Source organism: Rhea pennata, chromosome 6 (genome assembly GCF_028389875.1).
Source record: "Rhea pennata isolate bPtePen1 chromosome 6, bPtePen1.pri, whole genome shotgun sequence".
Lineage (NCBI taxonomy): Eukaryota > Metazoa > Chordata > Aves > Rheiformes > Rheidae > Rhea > Rhea pennata.
In genome coordinates this window covers 37,057,826-37,077,035 of record NC_084668.1, presented here as the reverse complement: position 1 = coordinate 37,077,035, position 19,210 = coordinate 37,057,826, and the positions used below count along the sequence as shown (strand labels likewise).

The 19,210-nt window shown below is 44.5% G+C and overlaps 1 protein-coding gene across 11 annotated transcripts in view; it reads right to left on the bottom strand.

Annotated features, from left to right (window-relative positions):
• MAP2 (microtubule associated protein 2) overlaps positions 1 to 19,210 on the bottom strand; it is a 229,814-nt gene that overhangs the window by 130,788 nt on the left and 79,816 nt on the right. For 8 of the 11 annotated variants that reach the window (XM_062578251.1, XM_062578257.1, XM_062578258.1 and 5 more), the window contains exon 3: positions 9,282 to 9,338. The exons of 1 other annotated variant lie outside the window; for it this stretch is intronic. The gene's annotated coding sequence lies outside the window, so the exon portion shown is untranslated. Of the gene's footprint in view, positions 1 to 9,281; positions 9,339 to 9,707; positions 9,866 to 19,210 lie in introns of those variants that run through there. 2 more of the 11 variants (XM_062578254.1, XM_062578256.1) reach the window with 2 other exon arrangements.

The window sequence follows — 19,210 nt, the reverse complement described above, 5'->3', positions numbered from 1 at the left end:
GGATTGGGCACACTATCAGTATTTTTTATGATTTTATCAATTTACTTCAGTAACAATATTTCAGAATATCTAAATAACCTTTTTCTGTTAAGTGATGTGAATAAACGTCTCTCTTCAATAAACGTCAGAAAGAAAAAAAAGATAGCCCATGCACTAGGTTCTATAAATTGAGTGAAATTCCAAGTGAATGGAAAACGATGTACTCCTTTCTGCCCCACCAATATTATGGATTTAAAAATCCATAAAATTTTTCTGTATATTATGTATGATTATAGGCATATACATACAGAGGCCATATACATATTCGGTTACTGAAAGAATCTAATTTGCTCCAGAAATTTGTTTGTCCACAGCACTTTATCTCAGCAGACTTCCAAAAGCCCTGCTAACTCCAATACTCCTCCACTGTCATAAGGAAGAAGAGTTTATATTTCTCTTGCCCTTTTGGACACTATAGAGGGGTATTTCATGGATTAAAACAGTGTTATTGCAAGGGTTCTTTGTAATAAAGGCAGCTCTGGAAAATGTAAATACAAACACTAACAAAACGTAAGTGAACACTTGGACACAAATGCAACGATCTGACAGTCTCTCCTTCCCCATGATTCACTACCTTTCTTAATTTTTAATTAGAGACTGGCATGTTGGGGGAGAGGGGGAAATTACAGATATTTTGCAAAGCAGACACCATGTATACATGCTTGCCCTGCTGGGCACAGATTAAGCTTTGTGAAATAGATCATCATGAAAAATAAGTTTCGGTCCCACAGCCAAGAAGCAACTTGGAGAGGAGTCCTGAGATCAAATCTCAATCCAAAAGGCAGCTGAGGTAGCTCCAGTGCCCGAGAAGTCCCTCAAGCACCACCAGAATCACCGGCGAAGCTGCCTACAGAGGACACCGCAATCTCAAGCGCTTGCCATCCGACTGCTCAGAGGAGCAAGGCATCAGCCTGCCTCGGCCCCGAGGAAGATCCCCGTCAGGAGCGCGGACAGCACCTCCGTGCCACTGTGCCTGAGCAGAAGCCGGCCCTGCCTCTGCCCACCATCTCCTGGCTGCCTGCTTTCACTAGGGAAAGGGCTGCAGACACCTCCCACTGACTTCCTTATCAGAAATAGTTTAGCGTCCCTGTGCGGCAGCTCGCCGTGGGCCGGCACCAGCAGGCGTGCCAGGCTGCAACGAACAGTCACAGCCAGGGGGCCACCCATGTTTAAATTGTCCTTACAGCATGAACAAGGCCCCAAAATGCATCTTTCTGTCATATCCCCTTTTCTCCAAAGCTAGCTCTTCTTCCCTGCTGCCAGCCAAGGCACAATACAGCAGAGCTGGTTTGGGGTGAGGTTTCCTGGCTCCTCCAAAGCTTTCAGAAAGCAGCTCTTACAAGGAGCCTGGCCATTCCTGTAAAGCAGAAGTATCTACAGGCATCCAGGCTTCAGTTACCAACCTTTTTGTGGAGAGATTCCATGATAAAGGAGGAAAGAGAACAAAAAACCCCACGATCTAAGCACCAGTAGATCTGTAAAATATCTATTTGAGGAGACAGAGTTACAGGACAAGAACACTGAAAATGATTTATCTAGATTTCCCTCTAATTATAATGTAGCAGCTCAAAAACACCCAAGAACTCTTCCTAGCCAATCCAACCGTACTCAGTGTCAAAGCAGTGCACCACATAAAAAGCTCTTTGAAGCTCAAAATCTCTGACTACCTTGCTCTCAACTCCCACCTAGGCAAACAGGATAACAAGGGTGCAAAGCAGACCCCGTGGGGACCAGTGAGACTGGGCAACAGTCCAGGACAAGCCTCCTTGCTTCCTTTTTCTTCTGTCTGCTTGTGATACAGCCACAAAGAAATTCTCCATTTGTTTTTAAATTCAAATACTCCTCAGTGAATTATTTCAGGGAGTTATTCCTGGTTTGTAAACTGCTCGCAAGCTGCATGGATACGTTACCTGTATCACAGAGCAGTTTCCATTCCCTGCATTCAATAATTAACCAGCTAAAGTGCTCTTAAGTTTCTCGCTTGTGTGTACCACACAAAACAGTACTCTAAGATTTTCACTGCTGCTAGTTAGCTCTACAGCTGTAAAACTACTTTTAGGTATTACTCTGACAAAACAAACGAGTCTTAAATTTACTTTTCATAATCACTTCCACAAGTATTCACTGGGATATTTTGACTAATGGACACTAAATGCAAAAAAGCTAAGAATAAGCACATTCATTTTATCTAATCCAAGGGGCATTTTCTGTATTTTGCAGGCAATCTTACTGCCTAAGCAATTCCACCAGCCTCTCACAGCTGCTGTTAAAAACTCTGCTGCTGGTATTAATTACATTACACCACTGATAATAATAGCAGCAATTCGTACCCCTGTGATTATTAAGGTACTTAGTTGCATTGCAGAAGCGGTTGGTGGCAACTTGCCAAAGCGGAGGATTCAATTCTCTCGGGCACTGCGCATCCACGCAAGGCGAAGGCGAGCTCCTGCTCGGCAGGGCCCCTGGCAGGGGCCGCCCCGAGCGCGGCATGTTCCCGGGATCGGTGCTCGCAGCACCGACCTCCTCCGACCGCAGCGGGCTCCGCAAACGCAGAGCTCTGCCCGCAGGCCTCTTGCTCTGGGGACGGGAGTCAGGGGAGCCACAAAGCTCTGAATCTCTAGTTTCCATCTTCTCTGATTTCTTTCATCAAATTACTGATAAGCCTGATTTGTTGCTTTAATTTCTTCTACTTTATCATATCTGAATAAGAAAAAAAAAATCTCTCAGTGCAATCTTGACTCATTCTTTGGCATCTAAAGTTCCTTTAGTTCTAGCATTACATTGCTCAAAACAAGCCAAAGTTACTCAGGTGATGTCTTCTGTCCTTCTAGAGACTTGGAGCACACAGCGTAGCAGCTCCCAACTGCAGGACAGCAGGCGCTCTCCAAGGGAACCCACAGCCCCGCACATGTCAACTGCCCTTTCAGGCAAAACAAAACTCGTGCCTTTCAAACGTCGCACGCATCGTCAAAGCGCGCAAGGTCAAAAGGCAGGCGAGGCCCGACTTCACGGGGAGCACGAGCAGGTCCCCGCGCTGGGGCAGGGAACACGCCGGGTTCAAGAGCTGGTGGGAGAGCAGCTGAGTGCCCCCGGTGCCAGCAGAAACCTGCCCCGCCGGGCCCCGGAGCGGGGCTGCCGCCACGACTCGCTGGCAGGCACCGTAACTGCAGCAGTACCTAAGGCGTGATTTAACATCAGGTCCTGAGCACAGGTACAAGCCATCTTGAATCATCATAAATTTGGGCTTTACTGCATTAAGTCAGTCTGCAGGGCTCTAAGGACAGACAAAAAGCTGAGCCAGCAAAATCATGTTAAGAAGCTCTGAAAAGTGTTGCGGACTGAAGCAAGCAAACCCACCCTCAACACCTCTCCAGTTAAACAGCTGTATTTGGGGGAATACGGCCATCTTAAAGCAGGCAGTTCTGCCCTACATGGCTCTGTGCTACTGGCGTTTGTCCCCAGGCTGCCTCCAGGCAGATGCACCACTTCAGGTGGACCGGGACAAGCCCCCGGGTTGTTGCGCCTTTGCTTTCAGACAAACGAAAGCAATCGGGCTTTACCGACGCGCCTGCCACCTCCGGTGCCGTGGGGCTGGCCACAGAGGGAAGCGGTGGCAGCTCTTTCCCTCCTGTGACCGTGTGGTTTCCAGGCCTACGGCGTCCAAGGGCAGGACCTGAGCAATCCTCAACTCTTTACAGCCCTCTGTTTTCCATTGCTGCTGCCCTTCTTCCTATACACCTCAGTCACAAATATCTAAACACACATCAAAGCAGGGAAACTTGGAAACTCCAGGCTGGCAAGAAAGGCTTCCAACCACAGGAAACTCCAAATCAACTCTAATAAATTTTCATCTTGGAAATTATCAGCACAGAAATGACACTATAAACAAAACACTAACATTCCTCCTCGTGCTCATAGAGGATATAAAACACAGCCGCAAAGAGCAGTCGCGGTTAGCCCACGCATCACTCCCCTACTGCTGGAAGTGCATCCGGCATGCACACCGTGCTCTGACACAAGTGCGCAGTGGCAAAAGGATACACTAAGGTGGTGAACTCCTTGCTACAGGACAGAATTAGGTGCTTTCTATAGTGCACAAATCAGATACAAGTTTAGCATGTTTTCTTATCTGTTACAGTATGACATCTCGGCATCTGCAAGACACTGGGAATTTTATATTGATATTTAAATATACGGCTCTACGATCTCTCCCCCACTGCTCTCTACTCCTGTCTTTAGCACTCATGAACTTCTTCCCCTTGATGATGAAAATGCTAAGGAAAGACACTTTCTTAAACGTGACTCATTTTCTTTTAGTCCATTTAGGAACACATTTGCATTTTTAAGAGTCAAAGTACACATTTTTTGAAAAAAAGATGAACCCAATTTACTAACTGCACACATTGAAAAAACTACCTTATCGCCAGAACCAGGATGACTCAGAAAACAAATGCAAACAGCTGCTGTGATTTAGCATCGACTGTCCCCCAATGTATTAAAATAAATTGCCCATGATTTCTCGCAAGCTCCATGCTAATGCACTCCATAAAGCGTCAGTGGAAATGCAGCAGTGCATAACTATCTAGAGGCTTCGCTCGGTGGCAAGCACCCCAGAGAACCGCCCCCTGCCCGTGAGAGCGAGCGGAAGCTCGCCTGCGGCTCCAGCCCTGCAGGGAACGTTCCAGGTTTGCAAAGCGTGAGTCAGCAGCAGCCCCGTGGGCAGGTTTTTTCCTAGCACGCTCTTGGCAACGCAGTCTCTTTTTGGTTTTCCCAGCCTTGGCGTGCCAGCTTAACTCTCCATCAGGGAATAACTAGGTTTTGGATAAAACAGGACAGGTGAACTGATTGCCATTTACTCATCATCGTCCTAAAAGCCACCTTCAAGTCTGTAAGATCACAACAGAACTTTCTGCAGCAAGGAGTTTCACAAGCAGAAAAAGCAAGTTAATGAGGGAGAAGGGGGAACCAAGTATATATTTTAGTAGATATATACTAACCTTTTTATTGTTACTATGACTACACTAACACCACAACCATCTCAGACACTGCAGTCAAGGGAAAAGCCAGCGCACTAAGTACCATGATTAAACTTTACACATACCCAGCTTCATCCAAACAAGGACTCAAGTATTTTGCCATGTTGACAAATGCCTCTACCGAGGAACATATCGGTATTCTTGCTTTATAAGAAAGGGGCAAAAAAGGAGGAGAAAGATGACCCGAACCTGCAGAAGCAACACTGGCAGCACCAAGCCCTTCACAGGAACTGCAGGCCTGCGCCTGATCCCGTCGCCGGCCTCCCGTGGTGCCCCGAGAGCCGAGCTCCTGGCCCAGCTCACCCTCCATCGGATTTCTGTGCTTTGATGCTCATGCTCTTGATAGGTCTTACCTGGTACCCTTCCTCAAGTTTCCTAAACCTAATTTCTGCTACTGTAACTGCTTTACTGTCCCTAATTCTTAATGTTTAAAAACCGTTTGACAGACAATGAAGAACAGACAGGCATTTTCTTCCTAGAAACGAAAAACAAAGCAGAAGAGAGTCTTCCTCAAAGGAGAGAAATGCTAGCATGAGCTACCACTTACTTGCTGCCTCTGATCTTCCACTAGCCGGTGCACACACACACGGGCCAGCCAGCCCTCGCGCCCAGAAGCACATGCTCATTCCTGTTCAGCTGATAGTGAAGGACCATTGAAAAACTGAGTACTCTGGTGCAAAGGTATTGGAAGATGTGGTGGTAGAAGAGGCATGATAGATGTAAACCCATAGGAAACCAACTTTCATCACCATGAATGAAACCACTACCCATTCCCTATACCGTTTCCCACAGAAAGCAAGCCTTACCGGGATTACACCCTCCCCAACTAGTAACTGTGGAATCCATTGGCCATTTTCATCCTGCTCTGGCAGAGCAGCAGAGATGACTTCCTGCAAGTCACAGGGAAATGGACATCTAAGCAGAAGAGACTGACCCTGCAAATGACCCTCTCCATTGCCTCAGCAGAAAGAGGATCATGACAGACACCTTATTTGCCACTGAAAGATCTGCCTAGGGAAGAGCCTTTCTAAACATTCACTGAGAATTTGTCATCAAGCACAAGACATAAATCAAAAGGAAAGAAAGCATCGACTGATTCTGATGCTCATGAACATGCTTGCCTCATGTAACCACGAGGAAAGACAGTGTTAGCACTGGTGCTCCAGCCTTGACCTTGGCAAGAAAGCTGAAGGAGTTGAAACCCAGCCTAGGACAGCCAGAAAGCAAGACTGCTACTTACCTCCAAGGCACAGCTACAGAAAGGCGCCCTAGCAATGGGCACAGCGCTTTGCACTGCCCCAGAAGCAGAGCCAAGAACTGCTGGACGGTTTCAGGATGGAGGCAGATGTTGGGATCGAGCCTGCTCCTGCTGCTGCCCCTGCAAAAGCACCCGGGGCCAAACTGATGCTGCACATTTCCTTTGAAGGCCATCAGCACGTTTGGGCACCATGTCATTTGTTTAAATGAAGGAGAGATGCCAAACATCACATCACTCTGGGAGTGTGCCCTAGAGTCCACAAACTGTAATCCAACACACCTCATTGCTGCTATTAACTCTGGCTTCTGTTGCTATTTTCTATTAGTTCATAAAGAGAGGGAGTTTTTTTGGTTTGGGTTTTTTTTTTTTTTTTTTTTTTGGTCATTCAAAACAGCTTATTCTACTGCTGTGGCCGTGGAATTTTAAACGCTGTCAACCTAGGATAAATTTTCTTCTTAAAGAATAAGTGCCTCTTACCTCTGCTTCAAGAAAATAATATCATTTCAAGTGATTTCCATTTTTGCCTGTATAACATCTTATTTTCTTCTTTGCAACTAGAAAGCAAAATCTGACATGTAATATGAATCTTAACAACTCAGACCAACGCAGAAGGTTAAAGTGGCTGATAAATTAGAGGTATAAGAAATGTACTTATACTATTCACATCAAAAAGCTGTGTCCCCTCAGCAAATTTATTTTTAACTAACGGTTGACACCACTTTTTTTTTGTTTTAAGGAGACCACAGAGGTCTGATAAGAAGCTATGCACAGGAGATAAGAAACATTTCTGTAGGAGATGAAAAACATTAATCCAAGGGGATCACATTATCAAACATTTTGACTCATTATCCACTGATATTGCGGAAAACTAGGCAATTCTACTTGCCTGCTAGCAATGCCATCACCTCTATTTGTGAGAGAACTCTCCTTTTCTCTTCTCCAGTACTGCAGCAAAACCTTGGATGTTGACATCAAGACCAGCAAGCAGCGTTAGTCCTTGAGACAGAGCTTTGCAAAACATTAATGAAATCAGAATGAGACTGCAGTCTGGCTTGCTGCCCTTGGATAATGGAAGTGAAATTAAAAGTAGAGGAAAGGAAAAGCACTTCTTTCCCTTAGCTAAAAAAGAATATAGAATGCATTTTTCAAGAATTAAAGCATTTTATACACTATTTACTTCATGCCTTTCTATTTTAATGAGTCTAGTGATAATAGATACCAGGAGGAAATAGTATTAAAAGTAACTTATAAAAACTAACAAATAAAGGATTCTTTTAAAGAATTTTATTTAGCCAGGAAAATCCAGAAGCCAAGAAGCCTTCTACCAGAGACAGAAAGAACAGAAGGGCCTAGAGAACAGAAGGATGTGCAGAACAGGAAAACGAGAAATAGAACTACCTGCAAGAAAAATAGGAGACAAAATACCTGAAAAAAAGATCACTAATGTTTTCCCCCCAAGAAGGTATCTATCAATCAGCTTTATCAATTTATTGCCATGAAACTGCTTATGCACCAAATTTCACGGGCACCCACTGCTGCCAGCAGTGGCCCAAATTCTTGCCAATCCTGAAGTTCTTCTGGCTTGAGGTTCCTGCTTGTCCAGGGAACCACACCAGACATTTCCAAAGACCAGGCTTTTCACAGAGCTACCACTATTCCTCTTTATCCAGGCTAGAAATAAAACATGATCTGTTGTTCCTGAAGAATTTCTTACCATTTTTATTCTCCTTTTGAAAAGGCACCCTGAAGCTTCATACTAAAAAGCATATGCAAATTTTGACTGCTGCTCTACAAACTACTTTTAAGTCTAAATACAGAGCTATCAGTTTTGTGACATCTGAGAAGAATGCACATGATTAAGTCTGGTTTGGAAGGTACTGGGAGAGAAGTGGCATCTGAGAAGTGAATAGGTGATGGGCATACTTTTACCTCTCTCCACCAAGGCAGAAGGAGATTTTAAATTCTGCCTAGTTGTCGGAGTGGGGTTTTTTGTTCTGTTTTTCTTCAAAAGGCACAGTCCCTACCACAGATCAATGAGATCTACATTCTTTAACTACTTGAACACATCTGAAAGACCAATCCAGAGAAAATCACCTACTGGGTCTGATTCTGCAGGGTTTTATTCCACATTCTCCCTTTATGTGCTTAAGCCATATTCACTGCATTTACAGTCTCAAAGGGTTAAATCAACCAAAGGCAAAAAAAAAAAAAAAATATTAGAATGAAGAGGACAACGAGCTTCTCTTGGGAGCTAGAAATGGCATTGTCATATGAAACAGGCTGTTTCCTTCATGTTGACACATAGAAATAATTTCTGAAATGCTGGTGATAGGTCAAAAAACTCATCTGATAGATGCACTTCCAGCACTGCCAGGTCACTGAAAGGCTGTGCACCAAAATGAGATCCACACAGTTTTTTGGCAGCAGTGAATGGGTTAGAAGAAATCTCCCTCCTCCACGAAAACAATACAGTATGAAACCACCACTATGCTTTCTGCTCTGTGCTGCGATAGACTGTACCTGCCCTGAGCAAGCCGGTGAGTTTAACCCTGTTCTTGCTAGCCTGCAAAGATCTCATTGATGCCAAAAACTATGTTAAAAAGAATCAATGTCTAAAATGGATGGAGATGCTTTGATACCCTCAGTATATTAAATCAAGACAGCAGGTAAGCACTGAAGTTTGTGTTTTGCCTTTTGGTAGCCACTGTAGCTGAAAGGGCTCCTTAAATAGCTGGAGCTTATGCATACATGTCAAAAATACCGAGACAATTTGAACACCTATACAAAGCTGCAACACAGACGAATAGATAGATGAGAAAGAATACCTACTGTTTAAAACAAAAAACAAACCCAAAACCAAAAAACCACACACCCACAACATCCATCAGGATTTTTCCTTCGCAATTCCAAATTCTTTAACAATATATTCAAATATAGAGGTGTCCTACCTGTGAACAAGCAGATTCCAGTCAGTGCGTCACGTCCAAGCCTATACGCTGGAGAATCTGTTAATATAAACAAACGATGGGGGAAAAAACGAAAATACTTTATTTTTGATGAAAAACAGTTTTTCAGCTATGAGAAAAGTTTTTTTCCCCCATTATACAAAGATATAGATGCATACACATAAATATACCTTCGTGAATATATGTGTATATGAAGGTGTGTGCACATATATATTATACATGCAACACAAATATATATTTACAGACACACAGAAGTTCATTACTTATGCATTTTAATTCACTCAATGCGCAGCACTACAGAATTTAATCTACAGCACACTAAACCCAAAAGGCTACCGCACAAAGGTGGTACTCTTTCAGCTCTTCAGAAAGCAAATAAAGCTGACATTTTTAAAAGAAAATCATTACCAGCTCATATGTTGCCATACCACAAAAGCCTATCCTTAAATAACTGCTGCATAATCACTCTCCTGGAGTGTTGTTATCCATCGGCTCGCTGCCTATCTCCAGACAGACGCAGTCTGCAAGCCACCAGCTTGTATCTACCATGTGTACGTCAGGAAAAGGAAAACTGCAAATTAGGAGAAGTCCCCGCAGTGGTGAAAAGGAAAAGAGGGTGAGTGGGAGAGGAAGAGGGAGTTCACTGGCCACCGAATTTTCGAGAATGATGACAAACCAGCCGGCTCCGCCATCAGCCACTTACAATAGGATGCTGCACCTCGCCTCTGCTTAAGCAGTTCGTCAAGGAGTTGCTGGTATCGAATGCCTGACAGGCATTTTAATTGCATCCAACCAAGTACGTCCCCAGGAATCAGGCCTTTAATCCTATGAATATCATCAACTGGTTTCTTTTGTGCTGCTGCCAAAGCACACGCAAGCCCGCCCTGCACACAGACAGCAGTGCACCCGCTTTCAGTTGCTGCGCCAATCCCAATCCTAAACAGGTTTTACGGATGGTACACACTGAAAAGGCGGTCTCGAGGGATTTACCGATTTCTGCATTACTGATTAGGAGGGTGATTTGCTCTCTCCCTTTATTTTCTACCTACCACTTCTGTTTTCACTTTGGAACCAGCTCGCTTCTGCTGTTATTTGAGCCTTGAGTTTGCTCACTCACACCGGTGAAAAACACAGGGGAAATTCAGAAGTGTTGCAGGATTTTAGGGATGAGTAGGGACCCTGCAAGACTATCACAGTGCTCACTGCACAGTTCAGCTCACAAGTGAGCATCTTTCAGGGGTCCTGTTTTACCACCACTGTGCAGTCCCAGTCTCCCCTGACTATTTTGAGGCTTTCTTCCAAACAACCTACCCGTGAACAGGACAAGGGGCTTGGGAATTATAACCCCCTCCGCCCCGCTAAAGGCGGTCTCAGAAATCAGCCGGTGTTTTGGGGGGAGACAGGGCACAACTGGGGAGGGACAGGAGCCAGAGAGAAGAGCAGGAAGAGGATGAAGGAATTAAAAAATAAAAAAGCAGTGAGGAGGGAGGAAGAGAGCACACGCACACACGCATGCGTGTGTGAAGGTTGAAAGACGAGCTCATGCTCTGCTACCTGAAATCAAACAGCTGAACCCAGTGCTTCACTAGGATCAGACTCTGAGCATATTTGAGAGATTTAAGTTCGGTTTCTTTTTGAGCTTTGTAACTCTATGATGAAACATCTGCATCAGCACGTGGTGACTTCTAGCAAAGGGGCAGCCAACAGAAACCAATGGGAGCAACCATCTTGGGAAAGCCCAAAGACGGGCTTCAGTGTCCTGCCGGTCAGGACACACAAGCCAGCTAGATCCAATTCCCAACATTAAGTTGTTGCGTCTCTTCCCAGAGGGTCACTACGACAGTAAACCCCTCAAGAGGGAAAGCTGTCAACAGAAGAAGGAAACGTCTTCCCTCCACAAGAAATAGGAAGAGATCCAACAAATCTTTGAGAGGGACGTGGGACTCGCAGGAAGCAGTAACAAATCTCCCATGGACTCCCAGGGCTCCTCTCCACCAGCTTAGGGTGGCAGACTGTGAAGGGAGTCAGTACTCTCCCCGCTTCCCCCACAGCCATGGCTACTCTAGCGAAAGCTTTCCACCCCGCTGTCAAACTTCCTATCAACAAAAGGGTGTTCCTCCGCATGGCTGTATATAAGCAGATCCAAGTATCTTCATTAATCGCAACTGCCTCGACCTGACAGCTTTCCCCCACTCTAATCACTGCAGCAGTGAGGAGGAGGAAGAGGAAAAAGACGACGCTAACCCCAAAGACAGCCTGCACGAGACAAGGAGGATGGTGGAGCGCATATTTGCATGGCAGTGAAAAGGCCTTCAGAAAGGACAGAAAAACAAGTCAGAGCAGTTCCAGCACAATTCTTAGACCCTTCCTCTGAGAAAGCCTCCTGTGACTCATCGAAAGGGGTGCCTGCTGCTGCCAAACCTCCCACCACAGAGCTGATCTGCTGCAGAAACTAAGGAAGCTCTAATGCTGCCCTCGTCCTTCTCAGCTCCACCATTTCACTGTTGGGGCTGTTCACAGCATCACTGTGGTCTCTCTCTCGCTTCCACAGCTCTTTTCCACCACCTTCTCTTTCCCCAAAGCTACTAGGACCTCTGGGAAGTCCCAGAAACAACAGCACAGAGCAGGCAGAGGGGAAGGATAACAAGAAGTCCTCAAAATTGTCCTTAAATTTCTTTCAGATGTTCCTGACAGACCTCATGCGGTTCACCATGGAGTGACACATTTCCCCAAGCTGTGTCCTACACTCTGGAGCCCATGACTGAATCTCGGGCAAGGAACTAAACCACCTTCACTCTGCCCATGCAAGGATTACCAGGGACCCAATCTACTGAAACAGTCCTTGGCAAACAGTTTTGTAAGAAGTTACAGCAAATAGAAGACAATCTTAATTATAAAACTTGTCCTGGCTGCTCTCCCATATGTCTTTTCATATTCCTGTAAAGCTTTGCAAAAGCATTTCATACATTTCTGACAAGACAAAAAGCCCAAGAGGAGACAGTGATAAAGGGCCTAATCCAGCTAAATGCTGGAATACAGAGAATGCTTAGTTCTGTCTTAGATTTAACTGTAAGTTCCCTAGCTCAAAAAATTCTTCAAGGATCAGCTACAAAGCAAACTCATCACATGAAATTCTTGCACCACACCACAGTGAAATAGGAATGCTTCTAAGCAAAATGAAAATCAAAACATTACGTATGTCAATAAATCAAGGTACTGGAAATGCTTAAACTATCAAACCAATGCTAGGTAGCACACATGTTCTGCACCCTACCTCTCAGAAAGGAATAAAGAAATTTAGTCTCAATAAACAGGCTTGTGAGACCAAGACTAAACTTTAGTCTAAACTTCAAAGATCCTGTGTATGTATAGGTGGGATTTTCTCTTTAATTTAAAGGTTCGTGAAAGTCAGTGCACTCAGCTTCATTTCTGTATTGTAGGAATGCCTGGAAAATCCAGCCACATGCTGGGTCCCACTGCGCAAGGTGCTGGGTAAAACAGGAGATGATCTAACAGATTATTTAACAGAGCAGAAACACAAAAGGCAGGCGGTAGCGTTCTCATTTTAAGGATAAGGGAAGAAAGACTGCTGAAGGTCACACACACAACCTCTGCCACCAAGGCAGGCTGGAGGACACTCCCAGAGCCTCAGCTCTGGATCGTTCTGCTCAAATCACTGCTGAAAGCTTGCGACCAGCCTGTAACAAAACGCTTGGGAGTTGGTCGCTTCCTTTAGGCAAAGACTGGGTGAAGATCTTATGCAATGCTTAAAATAGCATCCAATATGATCAGTACTGTAGATTAAGAGGAATAAGTCTGTTGAACAGAAACTGCACGACTCAGGTAAAAATAGCCCTGGAATAAGGAACTTTTCTTTTTACACCCTATTGTCTTACAATTCACAGCAGTAAATGGGGACGGCTGCCTGCGTGGGGAAGCTGAGAGAAGGTTGCTGCCCCATGCTCTGCAAGCATTGCCCGTTTCTCCGCTAAACATCTGAGTATTCTATTTTACCAGCTATCTGAGGAAGAACCTGTTTTTTCTGGTTTTTCCGCTTGAGGAGGAGAAAATAGAACACAAGGAAATTAATCAGTTGTGGAATAACCCATGCAGCATACCACGCTAGCTCTTCCATCGGGGCTCCACAGCAAGGAGGGCTGAGGCTGGAGCCGCCGTCGGCATCTCTATGGTTACTGATACAGAGACGACCATGGAGGGGAGGAGCTGGGAAAAGCTGCAGGCTGAGTTAGCAGCTTCTGCGGGTAGCAAGGTGTAAAGGATTTTAAAAGTCAGGGTAGGAAATTCCAGGGTGCAGGGAGACCCTGGTTTTGCCTTGAGTCTCCTTGTTACATTTTTTCCCCAGAGAACAAGTGTATCACTGCTTACCTACCCATCTCATGCAGGCAGCCTATGCAGAGCCTTTTGATTCACACTATTTTCCTTCACACCCACCGGGTCCTCCAGCTGTGCATCCTCAGCAGATCCATCATCTTGGCGGGACTTACCTGTCCTTCCTCCCAGCCTATTGATAAACTGAGCTTATTATATGTAGTGGCGACACAGCCTCCATGCAAAGGCACCTTCACACTGAGCATCGCAGCTCATTATTTTGCACCAACTGACTTAACCTTGGCTTCTGTATGGCATGATTATAAAAATGAGCCTTCAAAACCCAGGCAAATTATGTCCACTCTTTCTCCTTGCCATCACAGCTTGTTACTTGTTTTAAAACTGTCAGACAGATACTTTCAGGCATGATCTCTCTTTTGTGAATCCAAGCTGAATCTTCTTAACTAAATAATACATTTGAAGAATACCTAGAAAGGTAGCTCCAATTTCCATTTTGCTCTGCGCCAGCATGTTGCTGAAATCAAGTTGAAAGATACAGTGTATTCAAATCCTTCCAAGCCTGCTTTTCAGAACAACTAAAGCTGCACAGAACCCTTGGAAGCTACAAGAGAAACATATTCCTGGCTTTCTTAGGGAATCCTTGGTTTCTAGCTTAAATCCCAATGAGAGCAAAAGCGTACAAAATCAAAATGCAGAAAAGGCTCCTGCTAGGCCCCCAAACTCCTATTTATATATGATAAAGCTACTAATAACAGCTGCAATGTAAGTTTTTGTATAACCCCATAGTAATCCACCAATCCTGCCCTGGGTGCAGCACATGGAAGGGAGCAGTTCAATCTCACGCAGCGCTCGGCTTCAGAGGTGCAAGGGTCAGTGACAGTTGGTCAAAACACCCCAAGCTCAAAAGCCACCCACAGAGAAGTAGAAAAAGCAAACAAATGAGCAAGTAGAGTCACAGTCCAAATTTCAATGTGGCAGAACACAAATCACAGGAGCAAACCTCAGAGAACCACGAAAACATCTGCCAACTCATCTAATGTCTCCCCATCGGCGCAGCCTGCAAGCGCCTTGCCACGAACCCGCTGGCCATGAAGACTTCCCCAGTCCCTGGAAGACGCCTGCACTTTCCAGTCGCTTCCACGAGCCTGAAATACCAGAAATAATTGACGGTGTCAACACTGCTCAAGAAACCCATGCCCCTTGAGAGCGCCACGGCTTTTTATGAAAACAAATCGCTGAACCGTACACGTACAGGAGCACAGCGTCTTTGGAGGCTGAGAAAGCAAGCCATGGAGTCAACACTGCACTAAAGGGAAGCTCAAAGATCAGACAAGCTGACACAAAACTCCTGCCTTACAGCCCAGAGCTACTGCAGTGCCTACACTACACTTTCCTTACTGTTTCAAACATGCAGGTAAAAGAGATGAGTTATTCTTCTTTTCTTTTCATTTTAATTCCATTTCCTGCCAGGACACAAATTGCCTAATTTTTCATTACCACATAAATGATAACCACAGCAACCAAAGGATACAAGGGAAGTCAAGTTCTCAGGCAAACTGTCTTTTTAGAGCAGTGTTGGTGCACACAGCAGTCAAAGCACAAACAGTGATTAATCCTCTGGTTTACTTAAAGATACCATTTCTCCTACAAACACTCCCTCACGCACAAACAAGTGATGGAGACAATCCACATGGCCACAGGCAATCACACAAGTGCTTGGCCCTGTGAAGGACCCAGGATTCACCACTGCCCCCTTTTTAATTCCGTTTCTCACAACCTCACTTCTAATCAGCTGTTTGCTCCAAAGCTGCCTCCCAGCTCTCTTCCAAGCACTGCTCCATTCTCATTCCAGGTGTTCCCCCCTTTCACTTCCATTACAGCCCATTCTTCATTTTGCATCCTTCATTTCACCTCGTTCTCTCCAATATCTAACAAGCCTTGACTCTACCCAGCAGGTACAAGACAGAGAAAAGCTGAGAAAAGCCCAAAGCATACGTGCAGCTCAATGTCCTTGACCTCCTTGGTTTACTCTGCTTGTCTGCATTAGTCCTTCCTCCTTAACCTTGTCCTAGCTTCAGAGGAAGCTCTGCCATTTCTTCTTTCTTGTCAAGTCTCTAGTAGGAAAGCGGTTGTCCAACACACTGCTGAACCAAACAGATGCTTAAACCAAGCCCCTGAAGTTATAGGATTCAAATTTGCCAGTTAATGTTGAAAAGCAAGATCAACTTTCCCATTATACCTCAGCCTTGACTGGGAATGGGCCCTTCAGAGACTAGATAATAACGAGTCGTCACCTCCAGGTTCAATCCCCAGCCTTAACCCTCAAGGCAGCCCTGGGTGCGCTGGCGCCCCTCAGGCAGGGTGCCAAGAGAACTGCTCTGGGCACTCACAGGACCTGCCTGTCCGGCCACCCTGCAAACGGCTGTCTCATGACATGGATCTCAGAGGCACTGAGTATTTCTCCGTGCTATCCCCGGCTTATGACTAAGAAAATACTGCAGATACAAAAACTACAGCTTCTTCTGCTCATTTCTGCTCATCCGACCAATGGATGATGAGTCAAGACACAAATTTTGCTTATACCAAAATATCATAGTTACTGTGATATTACTCAAATGCCAGTTTGTACTTCACTTAATGGAAGAAACACTAGATTACGTAGTTAACTGTTGTGTCACACTTCATTACAAAAGCTTTAGTTATTATTCTGCATTAAATTTATAAGTAACATTTTACAATCATGAATCATTTGTTGAATCAGATTTTGCATGGCATGCAATTAAAAATGTAATCTCTGAGTGCGCATGGTCTTAAATTTACATCCAGCAGTAACTGCAATGTAAAATATACAAATGATCTATTGTGCTTAATTGTGGGTTTTGAACAGTATTTCAATTCCATTTAAGTTCAGGACTGTGTGTGAGCAACAGCCTAAGTCTGTTTGATTCTGTGGCATGCAAGTGAAATGCACTACTGAAAACAGGTTTTGCTGAAGTGAGTCTGTATCTGCATGCCCAGAAAAAAAATGGCATTACATTCTTCATTTTCACTATGCTAATAAATGAATTTTAAAAGCAGTCTTTCTTCAGAGATATCTTTCCTAGTAGCTAAATCCTGGCCTTCCTAAAAGCTGCCATTAGAAACTAGCTATTTTCTCCACTAGCCACACTGTCATTTAAGAAATCTAAAAATAATTGGTCAGGTCTAATAATTTGCCACCTCCTTGACATCAAATCTAGCTACCCAGACGATAGAAATTGCAGTAACACATAGTAAGGTACAGCAGAATTGGTTTGAACTGCTTCTCACTTAGCAATTCTTCACGTATCACAGGCAGCTAGGCAGAAACGCATGCAAGAACTACCAGCAGCTCAGGCGGGCGCAAAGGAGGCGGCTCCGTCCTCCCCGAGGAGGTGAGGCAACAAGAGTCGCCGTAGGAGAACGCTGCCGACTAGCCAGCCTGACCCACGTTCACGCAGACGCGACACCACGCTGGGACGAGGCGACGGCGCTATTCCGCGTATGCCTGGTAGCCTCAGTTCTCTGCACGGAGAGGAACCTATCCAACAGCCTTCCTTCATAGGCTGCACATTTTCAGTGAAACTAACCCTAAATTAGCCACCTGGCTATTATTATTTAATTAATTAATAATTAATGGCATCTAAGACAAAACCCAGCTAACACAACCAGAAGCACTTCCATGACTTCAGGACACTTGTATCAGAACTTGTTTTTTATGCATACTCTTAAAGCACTTTAGCTAAAGAGGTGACACATAGCGAACGCTGCACACGTCCTCTTCGCAGAGGACCCCTCTGCAAAGCTCCTAGCGGATTCTGTTAGGTTTGCTGTGAAATGAACACAGCAGATACTGCAGGCTAATTTGTTAGCTACTCGTGCCTGATTCTTGTTTTCATCACCATAAAAGCACATTTCCCACGGGTAACACGATGATGCTGATTCCCCCTTCGCTTAGACACTCTTAAATCAGCCACAGCTCCATTGAGTCAGGAGCCGCTACACCAAGACTAAAATGCGTTTGATGACTGGCGACTTGAATTTGGTAACTTAAACATTGGTATCATTCACTCTAGTTTCAGAGCACTGTCTGAAAGGACTTTGAAGCTCCCTCTACCCGAGAATTACTTCACTTGTCTCTCGGAGGTAGTTGCCTTCAGGGCGAAAAGCAGCAGCTGTTTCACAGCGCTCAGTTACACTGTCCACCAGTTCAGGGTAGGAAGTCGAAGATGCCAAATCCAATTGCCATCACCAGGGAAACTTCTGGAAGGTGTAACATAATTACAGTCAAACCTTGTTTAACAGAACAGGATGGAAGACAAGAAAGCCATTAGGCAAAACGGTATTTCAGATAAACAGAGGACTTTGAAATCTATCTGATATACCTCAAGCATCCTCACAATGTGACCTCCTTTTGGATGAACAAGTACTCTGCTCAGTGGCAGCCCAAACAGTAGTACTGCCAGGAGGCCAGGGAACCTTCCGCACCGTTTCTTCAACCACCGTGGAAATTCTTCGTGCTGTAAGCCATCTGGACCCTGGCTTACGCTACATTCAAAACATGGTACTACCGTTCACTGGAACGGCGACCTAAAGCAACACCAGAGTACTGACAAAAACAACTTGAAAAGGTTCACTGCAACCTGAAAAGCAGATAGGGAAGTCATGGATCAGCAGAGAAGCATAGCAAACATGCACAGAAGAACAGCACGAACATCTGCCTTCGTTTTCGTAAATAAGAAGCTATGAACAAATACTTTATGCAACAAATTTTAAAATGAAACAGAACCTTGGGTCAGAATAGGGAAGAATAGGTTAAAGAACGCTCAAATAAGACAGACATAGTTCAGGGAATTTTGAAAGTCCTTGCTTACTGAAGAAGAGCACGTAAGATTTCAGAGCAGATTCAGAAAAGATCAAACATAGCAATATCTTTTAAAAGGAAGTCATGAGAAATTATAAACCAGTCAGCTTATCCTCATTCCTGCAAGTATTTTGGAACAAAATATTAAACAAGCAATTTCCAAACATCTGGAGAGGAGTAACATGACTAAAAAAGATAAAGCTGCTGAGTTTGCCAATAACAAATCCCAGCAAACCGATCTCATTTTTTCCTCTGCATTTATAAAATATAAAATTTACATATGATACCAAGTATGAAAGAGCTTTTCCTACTCAGGAAAGCAGGTCCAAAACCTATGATCACAGTATACGGCAAAACATCTCCTGGATCTAAACGTCAATAATCAAGAAAAAGGCTTAAGAACATAGTGAAAAAAGAGGCTCAAATATACAACTAGACAAACAGGAAATCAGTAGCTAGGCAGTAGCTTAGCAGGAAAAGGTTCACTGTGCGCAAAAAAAGACAAATCACATTTTTATTTATCTTAATGGGGATGCTGTACCCAAAACACTGATAAAATTATTCCATTCTCTTTGTGGTGGTGATGTCTCAGCTGGAGAAGTGCCAAAATTAGGCTTGTGCACAGTAAGAAAGATGGTGGCAAACTGTGAAGAGTCCAGATACAGGCAAAAGGAGAGGA